At 36.2% G+C, this 11,139-nt stretch overlaps 1 long non-coding RNA gene across 1 annotated transcript; it reads right to left on the bottom strand.

The window, feature by feature from the left end:
- Positions 893 to 8,181, bottom strand: LOC110396163. Its single transcript, XR_002436819.1, has 3 exons — positions 7,958 to 8,181; positions 5,505 to 5,623; positions 893 to 1,548 (listed from the first exon to the last, which is right to left on the bottom strand). It is a non-coding gene; the product is annotated as an uncharacterized LOC110396163 (long non-coding RNA).

Here is an 11,139-nt window from a genome sequence, read left to right as displayed (position 1 = left end):
ATAAAATTGATATGACATCACATTTGTCAAATGCTCACAATCAGTAATGTGAGACCAGGAAAGAGGTAAATAAGAAAAAAAAGCTTAAGTGTTGTGCATAGTTTAATATTGTTTGGCCTTGATAATACAAGAAAATATTCACGCAACTTTGATTGGAGCATTTAACTTAGGAGGCTATTTTGTTTACTACAGTCCATTTTAGAGTCTCTAAAGTATCTAAAATTAATTAGAAATATAAAATTATAACACCTTATAGCCTTTCTTTGACATTAATGTCTTTATAGGAAATAAAAGCCTCTAATTCAGACATCTAGATATAAGCTTAAGCATCTCCTAATATCTTTTAATATTTTGATGACTTGTTGGTCCTGAAGAAAGATTTTTCATGCTTTTTTATTTAGAAAATTATTAGACTTTACAAAGAAGATATAATGTAGTATATAGATGGATAACCTCCCCTAAGAGAGCACGCAGAGAGAGCTGGGGCGGTTCAGCCTGGGGAAGAGAACATTTCAAGGGGAGCTATAAGAAAGAAGGGAATAAATACTTTAGCAAGGTCTGTTGGAATAGGACAAGGGGAAATGGTTTCAGTCTAAAAGAGGGGAGATTTAGATTGCACTTAAGAAAAATGTTTTTTACAATAAGGGTAGTGAAGCACTGGAACAGGTTGTCCAAAGAGGTGGTGCATGCCCCGTCCTTGGAGAATTTCATGGCCATGCTGGACCAGGATCTGAGCAACCTGATCTAGCTGTTGGTGTCCCTGCCTACAGCACGGGGGTTGGAACTAGATGACCCTTAAAGGTCCCTTCTAATTCAAACAATTCTGTATAGAAATAATCATCTTCAAAAAATCTCATTTGGTATCCTTCCCCCACAAATTTATGTATGATTCATTAACAGGCAGTGGATGCTGAGTTCATTACAAAAGGCCATTTCATCTTAGAGGGCTCCAGTTAGACTTTTTTAACAAAATCTGAGTGGGTGACCATACCTCATCATTCTTTTTAACAGCTTGATTGGGACAATTCTAGTAATTCCAGCCATTTCAGAAAACAAACGGGGAAAAGCTTCCAAAAGTCTCCTTTGAATTCTTTTTTTTTTTTTTTTTAAATTGAAAACTATCCTAATGGACTAACTTTAACTTGAGGGAGAAATAAAGAGAGTGATCTTCCCAGAATTTTGATTTTTTTCTTTGTGTGTGGATGTTCATCCGATATTTTTTTTCTACTTCTGTATTTTACCAAAAGTTTGGTATTTGTGCTAAAAGTGTAAATTGCCATAAATTTTATTTGTTCTTAAAATAGGTATCAGTCTAACAGTAAAATCAGTCAAAAGCACAGGCCACATAGATAGATATAAGTTTCAGGAAATTTCCACTCTTCATAAGCATGATGAGTTTATAAATTGTGGTACGGCCAAACTCCTTGAAAGGTAGGCTGTGACTCTCAAGCATGTGTAAATTAGCATCAGGCAGAGAAATGTGGCAAAATGCAGCAAACAAAATGCTACTCGGAGGAACTGCAGCATGGTTAAACAATGTTGAAACTGCTGGAAGAAAAGGAGAAGAAATTAAAGGCTAAAGTTAGATGCTCTTTTTTTTAAGGAGAGATACTTAGAGGAGGTAATTACAAGGGATCTTTCTCTTGTTCATTATTTAGGCTATCATTTAGTACTTGATCCCCTCAGTATGACTACGGACACATATGCCACAAATCCCATCACAGACTGTACTGTTGTGTTCGTATTCCTTTTTAACACTTTCAAAATTAACCAACTCTTTTATCTGGGTACATTTGGTACATGCGCCTATATCTTGTACAAACTGGTTGTCCTGTTGAGTGATGCTTACTCCCACTGACGTCTGCTGTGATAAGATGGAATGAGTCATGCTAGGTGTTTGTAAAGGTTAACAAGTAATGTATTCAGAGCTGCAGATAAATCATGATGCCCTTGTATGTGGCAGATGCTACAGAGTAAATTGCTAAGAAATGCTTAAAAGTAGGTAAATAAATAGGTGGAATCAGTAACTCTAAAATAAATTCAAAGGTACACTTTCTTCTGTACATGTTGAGCACTGTCTCTGTAAAAAATAGTGGCATAGTGAGTGACTTCATTGTTAAGAATCTGGATACACTACAAGAAACCATTATTTTTGTAATGTCTTGTCACTGCATACTGCCAGTGTAAAACACTGCTCTATCCTGATTTTACATATTTTATGCCATGCCAGACGTGCTCCCTATCCAGAGGATCTCTTAGCCAAGACAAAGCATCATAATGGTAATATCATATCACCCTATCCCTCTGCTAAAAGCATCAAAGGGATAGTTAACAGATATCTTTTTTTTTTTCTTTCTTTCTTTTTTGATTTTCCTATACCAAAGGAGCCAAGAAAATCATTGTCTGATCATTACACTAAGGATTTGGTAACTCAGTATGTACCAGCTCTCCATTGAAACACCACTGAACTAAGGCTTCAGCACAGTCCAAAGAGGTTTAATGAGGCCAGTGTTCAGTGGTCACACAAAAGTGATGGTCTTGTTGCAGTCACTAATGATAACTGTGAAGAATCAAACTGAAGACCAAACCAATCTCTAGTTCTCATCTTTTTAGTCTGTCAACCAAAATTTTTTGCGAGTTTCTACAAGTATGTTACTCAATCGCCTTCCTGTAAGAAGTCATACAGTTCTTCCCATGGCATACAAGTGGTTACATTCTGTCCTTGTGTTGGCTGTATTCATTAATGAAGTAGTAGCTCTAACTTTTCTCCATCCTTTCCTGGCATGGGAATAAAAAAAACATATACTCAAGGCTCTGGATTTTCCACACTGACATGATGACCCACAGAAAATTACTGCAAACTGCTGAGCATCTGCTCCCCTAACTAAGGTTACCATTAAATTCTGAGTGGAAGGAGGAATATTTACTCCACATTCCTATATGCTAATTCTAATTTACTCAGTACTTTGTGTTTCCTATTCTCTGGGTCTAGACAAGTCCCTGCGCAGTCCTTGAAGGTATTATATCATTCTATGGATATTTCTATCACTGAGATTATCTAAAATTGTTCTTCAGAGGCACAAACTTTCTCTACTGATTGAACAGAGAGTCCATCTGTTTAGCTAAAGTGATATGAATCAGGCAGCCATCAGACACTGTGGTACTACTTCAGGTCAAAATGTTTCATTTCAAAATTACAATTAGTTGTACTGAATATAAAAGCTTTTACCTATGGTATTGTTTATCTTGATTAAAAAATTCAGCTCAACCAATCAATATAAATATGTAGATGAACTACATTGAATCAACTGGTAGATATATTTGTGGAAATTTCTAAAGCCACAAATAGGAACCAGTGATTAACTTCAAATGAGTTTCAGTAAATCAGGAAGAAAAGTTGCCACTTTGATAAACATATTCAGAACAATTTTGAAGCTAAGTACTGTTAGTGCTTGGTCTTTCAAGTTCTTTCTGTTCAGTCTGTCTTTATAACTTTAGTCAATTTAGGTTGGACAGCTTGGTCTTTAGTCTCTCATCAATAGCATCTAATTATTATAATATCGTTTTAATACTGCATAGGATAATTTGAATAAAATAGGTATAAAAGCAACAAGATAAAAAGTACTGACCTTTTTCCCCTCAGTGTTCACTGTTAAAATGATGGAATACAGTTGAGATTGAATGTAGTACATGAATTCTGTTGCTTTATATACAAGTTAGTTATTGTAGAACACAGATCTCTTTTCAGAAATGCAATCATATACATTTTTTCTAGTATTCAGAATAGAAATTAATGAAATTTTATCCTAAAAATGCAACTTAGTCATCTATGGAAAGTACAAATTAAATGATTAACTGTTTGATCACTCTTAAGAACTCAAATTTAACTGGTTTACTGCTTCAATGCAAAATGATGAGGAGACAAATCATTTATAATCTCTTATAAATCACTGTCGTAATTTAGCTCTGGGGCCCCAGTGTAAGGAAGACAGCGATCTGTTAGAATGAGTCTGGAGGAGGGCCATAAGGATGATCACAGAGCTGGAGTAACTCTCCTGTGAAGACAGGCTGATAGAGTTGGAGTTGTTCAGCACAGAGAAGGATCAGGGGAGACATCATAGTGGCCCTCCAGTATCTAAAGGTGACCTACAAGAGGGATGGGGAGACACCCTTTATCAGGGAGCGTAGTGATAGAATGAGAGGTAAAGTCTTTAAACTAAAAGAGTGCAGATTTGGATTAGATATTAAGAATAAGTTCTTTACTCAGTGGGTGGTGAGGCACTGGAACAGACTGCGCAGAGAAACACTGGATGCCCTGTCTCTGGAAGTGTTCAAGTCCAAGCTGGACTCTGAGCAGCATAGTCTACTGCGAGGGATCCCCACCCATGGCAGGTGGTTAGAACTAGATAATCTTTAAGGGTCCTTCCAACAATTCTATGATAATGACTTCAAATACACATACGAGCGCAGTGACAGAGAATTCACCTTATTAAAATATTTTGCAAAGAGGAGAATAACATGGAGTGACTATAAATCAGCCTTTTTTTTTTTTTTTTTTTTTTTGGAGAGCCAAGGAGATAAGTATTAAGAAAAGAACAGAGAGCAGTGCCACACTGCCTCCTTAACAGTTCCAGATTACCCAGAGCTAAGAGGAGAGAAAGACGACTGAAATTATGAAAGACAATATTTGTTAAAACAGGTAGCTGCCAAATGGCCACCGCAAGAGTTTAACTCACATTGAGATACAGTGAATAAAACTGACTAGATCACTTATGGACTGCATATTTAAAGGCAACATATTTTACTCTGTTATTCTCCGAGTTACAAATTTCTGAATCAATAGAACATATGCTGGAAATGCATTTAAAAAGGTCTTTCCTAGCCATACTCATCCTGAGCTATCATGGACAAGATCCTTGGATGAATATTCAAAAAACTAAACCTTTCAAATTATCCTAATTTCAAGAAATTTGGTCCTGTACATTTGTCTGACAGTTTCAAAAGTACCTCAGCTCGACTTTCATAAATGATTTAGATACCTAAGTCCTTAATATCATTCTGAGATCTAGGTGTTCCAACATAAGATAAACCAATACCTTAGATTTTTAGTAAAACAAAAATCTTTAAAAATTCTTGCAATGGATCTCCGTGGGCAAAAATGTACCAAGAAAAATGAGCAAAAGGAAAAAAATCTCCCAGAGTTGACTAACCTTCTACTTCACTAGAAAATCAGCAGAATATAAAGTATGTTTCTTTTCCTGCTTCTCATACATGACAAAAAAGAAGCAAAATCTTCATCACTAAAAATGCAATATTTTTTCACATCTCATTATTATATCCCATATCTTATGACAATAAACAAATGCCATTCAGCTAAGTGTAAACTGATAGCACTGCAAAACAAGAATAAAAACTCTTTAACAAGAGTTGTGTTTTAGAGCCAGATGTGAGCTTATGCCCCCATTATGTCTACCAATGCTTCAAAATATATCAGAAGACAGTACCTTGACTAGTTGTGCCCTAGTTAAAGTAAATATGATGATGCTCAGGCTGACATCCTTTCTTCAGCAGGTGAAATCAAAGTTTTCACACAGGAGTCATAGTGTCTGCTAGAGATAACCACCTGAGAAAAACAGCAGTCTCAGTCAGGAAGGGACTAAGTGCCAAAAAGAACAACTTTTCAGAGAAGTTCCACTGATCTTGAAAGTTCTCCACCTCAACTCTCCCTTCCCACCTTTCTCTATCATACCACATTTAATTTCTTTCCTCGATCTAATGCCTTTTTATCAAAACAATGTCAGGTCTCAGAATACAGAGTTAAAACTCAATCCCTAAAATCCAGATTACCACAGAGATTATTCAAGATTTATTCTGGATAATGAACTCTTGTGAGAAGTTAATAAAACACTTGCATTTCTCAGCTCTGATCTGACTACTGAAACTGTATCCATAGCTATCCATCCAACTGTATAAATCAAGTCCAATCAGAAAATCAAGTTCCCCCAACACGCAAGTGTCTAACCTTTAGAGCTACCAGCAGAACAGTATTCACCATCACAAAGCTGCTCCCCTCATTGACTACCCTGTTAAAATCAAAATGTTTGCATGCACAATTTTCATAGCCAGGGCATACATATTTATATTTACATTTAGACCTGAATCTAATGTCAAGGTTCAACACAAAAAGAAGTAAAATGAAAGAAAAGAAGAAAGAAAAATGTACATTATTTCAGAGACTGTCTTTCCTAATTGTCAAGGTGAAGGAGGAGAAACACACATTTTCCTGTCTGGGAGTAGGAGGAGTCTCAAGATACATAAAATGTATTTCCCACTTAACTGGTGAAGAAATGGAACTATTACAAGCTTTGAGCAGTACAGTCAGAGAGGGTAAGTGATGAAGGCAAAACCAGATCAAAGAAGCAAGATGATTTTGCACTTCTGTAGACTTGAGCTTGCCTATTTGAGGAGATAGTTGTTTCCATAATAGAAAAAAACATCATTAGACATTTAGAATACCAAGTCTGGAGGAAGGGTGATAAAATAAATGATGTATCTTTTGAAAACAGTTCTCTCTCATTCATTCATATCCCCATCACAGCTGATCTGAGCAGGTCATGTTACACTGTCCTTTAGTCCCTGTGACTCACAATATTTTCGATGTTATGTACTTAAGACTTCTAAATTGACAATTTTCACATAGTAGTAAAAGAAGGAATTATATGGACATGTAGAAAAGTTTTGACAGTCTCAGTCCATCACCAGCAGGTCATCAACTTTTGTCCTATAGTGATTTTTCGTCATGGATTTCTCTGTACATGTACTTTTAGACACAAATTTCAATAAATATCAGTATCACCATTGTTACGTTTGACACTATTATTTACTCTGTCTGTTTTATTTTTCCTCAGTCCCTATATATCTTTCTACATCAGACGTGACAATAGAATATCTCAGTGCTTTGCCTCTGTGGTACAAGTTCTGAGGAGACCTAAATTACTATACTTAATATCTTTTTCTTTAATTAACAACAATTAGCTCAAAATAATGGTATAGATGTAATACGAAAACATTCATATTACCCTGATTTGCAGAAACAATCCTAAATAAAGTACAGCAATTCTCAAAAACAGTCATTAGGCCTTGACCTCCCTTTCATATAAAGCAATGATTACACTTTTATAACATCTGTTTTTCATTTAAAAGCTTTATAAAAGTTTATTCACTGCAGTAACTAATGGCATAAAAAAGCAATCTACCTCAGCAGCTTAGCCTTCTTAGTGAAAAAAAATCAATTTTGAATGACAATCTGTTATTCATTCATAAAATGCATTAACTAATGAAAAATAGTTATTTCTCTACAATGTTATGGTCACATTTCAGTAAGAGACTTAAAACAACTGCGGCTTCACAACCTTTAGATACAATTACAGATGCATATGGATAAATCAGCTGTAAGTGAAGTATTTGAAGTCTATCAGGGTTGAATGAAATAGCTACATGACTTCAAGCTATAAATACAATGAAAAAAAGGCAAAGACTTAATCAGTAGACAATTCCTTTGCGAGTAAAAAGAAGAAAATCCAGTTATTTGACAGCTTTTATTTATCCAAGATCAGAATTAAGAAGTATACATTCTATAGAAGAATTCTTTCATGGAACCTATTTCTTTATATGCCACATGGCAGTAGTTAAAAAACACAGACAATGATAATGAAAATGGAAAAGCAAATATTGTTTGTAAAAATAGAATAATTCACTGTTCCAGGAAATAATTTTACTGTATTTTATCCAGAGCTGGATAAGCAATTTCCCTCCTCATTGCACTAGAGGAGTTTTCATGACAATCCTGCACATTACAAAATACTTAGATCTTCAAGAAGCATCCTGAACATTTAGCCTCACCAGTCTATTGCACTCAAAAAAAAAAAAAAAAAAAAAACACACTAAGGTAGCATACCTCTAACTGGATCTTTGTACCCAACAACTCAGAGAAATAGTACCATCATCACTAACTACAGGCCACAAGGCTTATGCTAACTATACCTCCTGTTAACTCCACAGGCCACAAACCTGGCCTGTTAGGTTTGTTATCAGCTCACTAGGTGTGCTGACTGTGGAACCAGGTGTGTCTTGTTACCATGCACCGTTTAACAATGAGACAGCAGGAAAGGATCTGATAATATGGGCACCAGACAAGGGAAAAGGCTTCAATCCAGTTAATGAAGCACCAATGAACTCTTTAAGAAGAAGAGAAGAGGTTTAAGAAGACCAACTCTTTGTTTAAAAAGTACAGCCAGAAGAGCTGGGGGAAAGAAAAAAAAAAAAAAAAAAAAAAAAGCTGCTTTTGCTTAGGAAAGGCAGCAACAGCTGATCAAGAAAAGAAGCAGTTAGCAACTTTGAAAGTAATATTCCCCAGGGATTAGGCAGAGAATAGCCTAGGGTAAGGCTAAAAACTGAAAACTGCCTTAATACTCAACTGCTTTATAAAAAGGCAAGATCCTGAATTTAGGGGTACGGAAGAGAAAGGAGGTGTTTACTTCAGTTCTGTGCCTGATCACCTGAGCTGTGATGTGACTGAGGCCACAATGGGTTGTTACCATCAGTGCTGGTTAAAGAGGTCAGCTCGGTAGTGATTAAGTCTGATTATGTAACAACAACTAACAATTTGCATTACATTTGTTGTTAATGATTGCTAGTTTACAAAAGCTTTGTTTTACTGTTACGGACATGATTATTATTTATTTCTTTAAACATCCCATTCATTGTGATCTAGATTCTCTAACACTGAATTTTGTGTGCATAGTACACATGTATGCGCATGTGTACATTCATGTAAATGTGTTCGGATGCACCAGTGTTTCATCCTTACTTGTAAGTTAAGAAAAGTGAGAAAAAAGCTGTCCATGTTTTGTTCTGGCATAGTAAAGCATGAGTGGCCTCTAAGGAATTCTCTTACTTGCTCTTCGTAAAAGAATAACTTGTGATTCTCATTGAAATCAGTTTTTCTTACTCATTGATAATATTTGCTTCAGTTATGTGATTGACTGTACAAGTCTTTTATGGAATATATGACACAGTTGTCATTTCAAAGCATTTATAACTCACTATTTTTTTCTGAGAAGAAAGAATCTTGTTAACTTTTGAAGAGTTCTGTCCATGTGAAATGTATCTATCATGAGAGAACGGAGTTATTACTAGACAGACTTCAGATGCTGTGAATCTGTGCATCTTCACTAATTTCAAGGCAGGTATGCCAGTTTACCATGCCTACAAGTAGGGCCCAATGATTATAGGGCTTAGCCCATACCAGGAAGTTGGCAATTAATTCAACAAAAATTGTTTGTAAGCATGAAAGATCTGACAGAATTAAATTGCTTATCTTTTGGACTACGCTTTCTAGTGTATTTTGTCTGAGATTTTCATAGTCCTGCAAAATTAGTTATCAGCCTTTCAAAGGTCAATATATAAGGAGTGCTGCACTGTTGTCCCTTCTGATTCTCCTAATAACCTAAAACAGCTTATACAAAAGAAGTTCAGATCAGCAATTGGATTATGTCTGTAAGCAAAGGATTTAGCACAGTCATCACACAATACAAAAATGTTATATAATTGATAACATAATTAGGACATTTTCCCTTTAGTTAGATTTTATTCATATCTAAATTATTTTACTAATTCTGCCTTCTGCAGTTTAGTATTTTCTCATAGGAAGCCACTTCAAGTGCTTTATTGAAAGGTAAGTTAGATATCCTAGTTCTCATATATCTAGAAAATCTGTTATTTTGTCAAAGATATCAGTGTAGCTTGGTATCACCTATCCTTTAAAAAAAAATCATGTTGACTTTTAACCGATATTTTCTATTCATTTTCATAACCAATTCATAATTTATTCAAAAGGTTTTTATTCTACTGAAATCAGGAGATAGGCTCTTATTTTTCTGGATTGTGTTTTTTGCTATTAATGATAGTAAAATATTTATTATTTTACAGCCATAAAATTATTCTTCCAAGTTGATAGGCCAGTTTCCCTAATCAAAATTAAAATGTGTGCCAGATTTTTATTATTCTGCAATAATAATCATTAACTGTCTTGATCTGAGCACATTAACTGTGTTCTGTTTCCTCCACAGTTAAGGTAATTTCCATTTCTATTCTGTCATTGCCATTAGCCAAACTATCTCTGCTACACCTTACTCTTACCGAACAGAGTACAAACTATTAATGATTTCTGTTATTAGTCATAGAATCATAGAATGGCTTAGGTTGGAGGGAAACTTAAAGACCGTCTAGTTCCAGGCCCCTTGCCATGGGCAGAATAGCTAGCCCAAGATCAGGTTGCCCAGGGCCCCATCCAAACTGGCGTTGAATGCTTGCAGAGATAGGACATCCACAACCTCTCTGGCAACTTGTTCCAGTGCCTCACCACCCTCTTCCTAACATATAACCCAAATCTTTCCCCTTTCTTTTTTTAAAGTCTTTCACTCTTGTTCTGTCAATGTCAGACCGTGTAAGAAGTAGGTCCCACTCCTGCTTTTAAGCTCTCTTCTAGTACTGGAAAGCCACAACAAGGTCTCCCTGGAGCCTTCTCTTCTCAAAGCTAAATATGCTCAACTCCCTCAGCCTGTCTTCATAGTTGAGGAACTCCAGCCTGTTGATTATCTTCGTGTCACTCCTCTGGACCTACTCGGACAGCTCCGTATCCTTCCTTTACTGGGTGCCACAGGCTTGGATGCAGTACTCCAGATGAGGCCTCACAAAGGCAGAGAAAAGGGGGACAATCACCTCCCTCTGCCAGCTGGCCACCACTTTCTTGATGCAGCCCATGATACTGTTGACCTTCTGGGCTGCAAGAGCTCATGTCCAGATTTTCGTCCATCAAGACCCCCAGGTCCTTCTTTACAGGGCTGCTCTCAATGAGTTCTTCTCCCATTCTGTACTCATATCCAGGATTGTCTTGACCAAAGTGCAACAGTTCACATTTGGCCTTGTTATATCTCATTAGATTCACAGGTGCCCACTTTTTGAGCATGTCCCAGTCGCTCTCAATGGCATCCATCCATTCTGTTGTGTCAAATGCACCACTCAGCTTGTGTTTGTTGTTACCAGCAAACTTGCTGAGAGTACACTCAATCCCACTGT

Source organism: Numida meleagris, chromosome 3 (assembly GCF_002078875.1).
Source record: "Numida meleagris isolate 19003 breed g44 Domestic line chromosome 3, NumMel1.0, whole genome shotgun sequence".
NCBI lineage: Eukaryota > Metazoa > Chordata > Aves > Galliformes > Numididae > Numida > Numida meleagris.
Note: the sequence above shows the minus strand (reverse complement) of the source record. Positions and strands in the feature narration are given on the sequence as shown.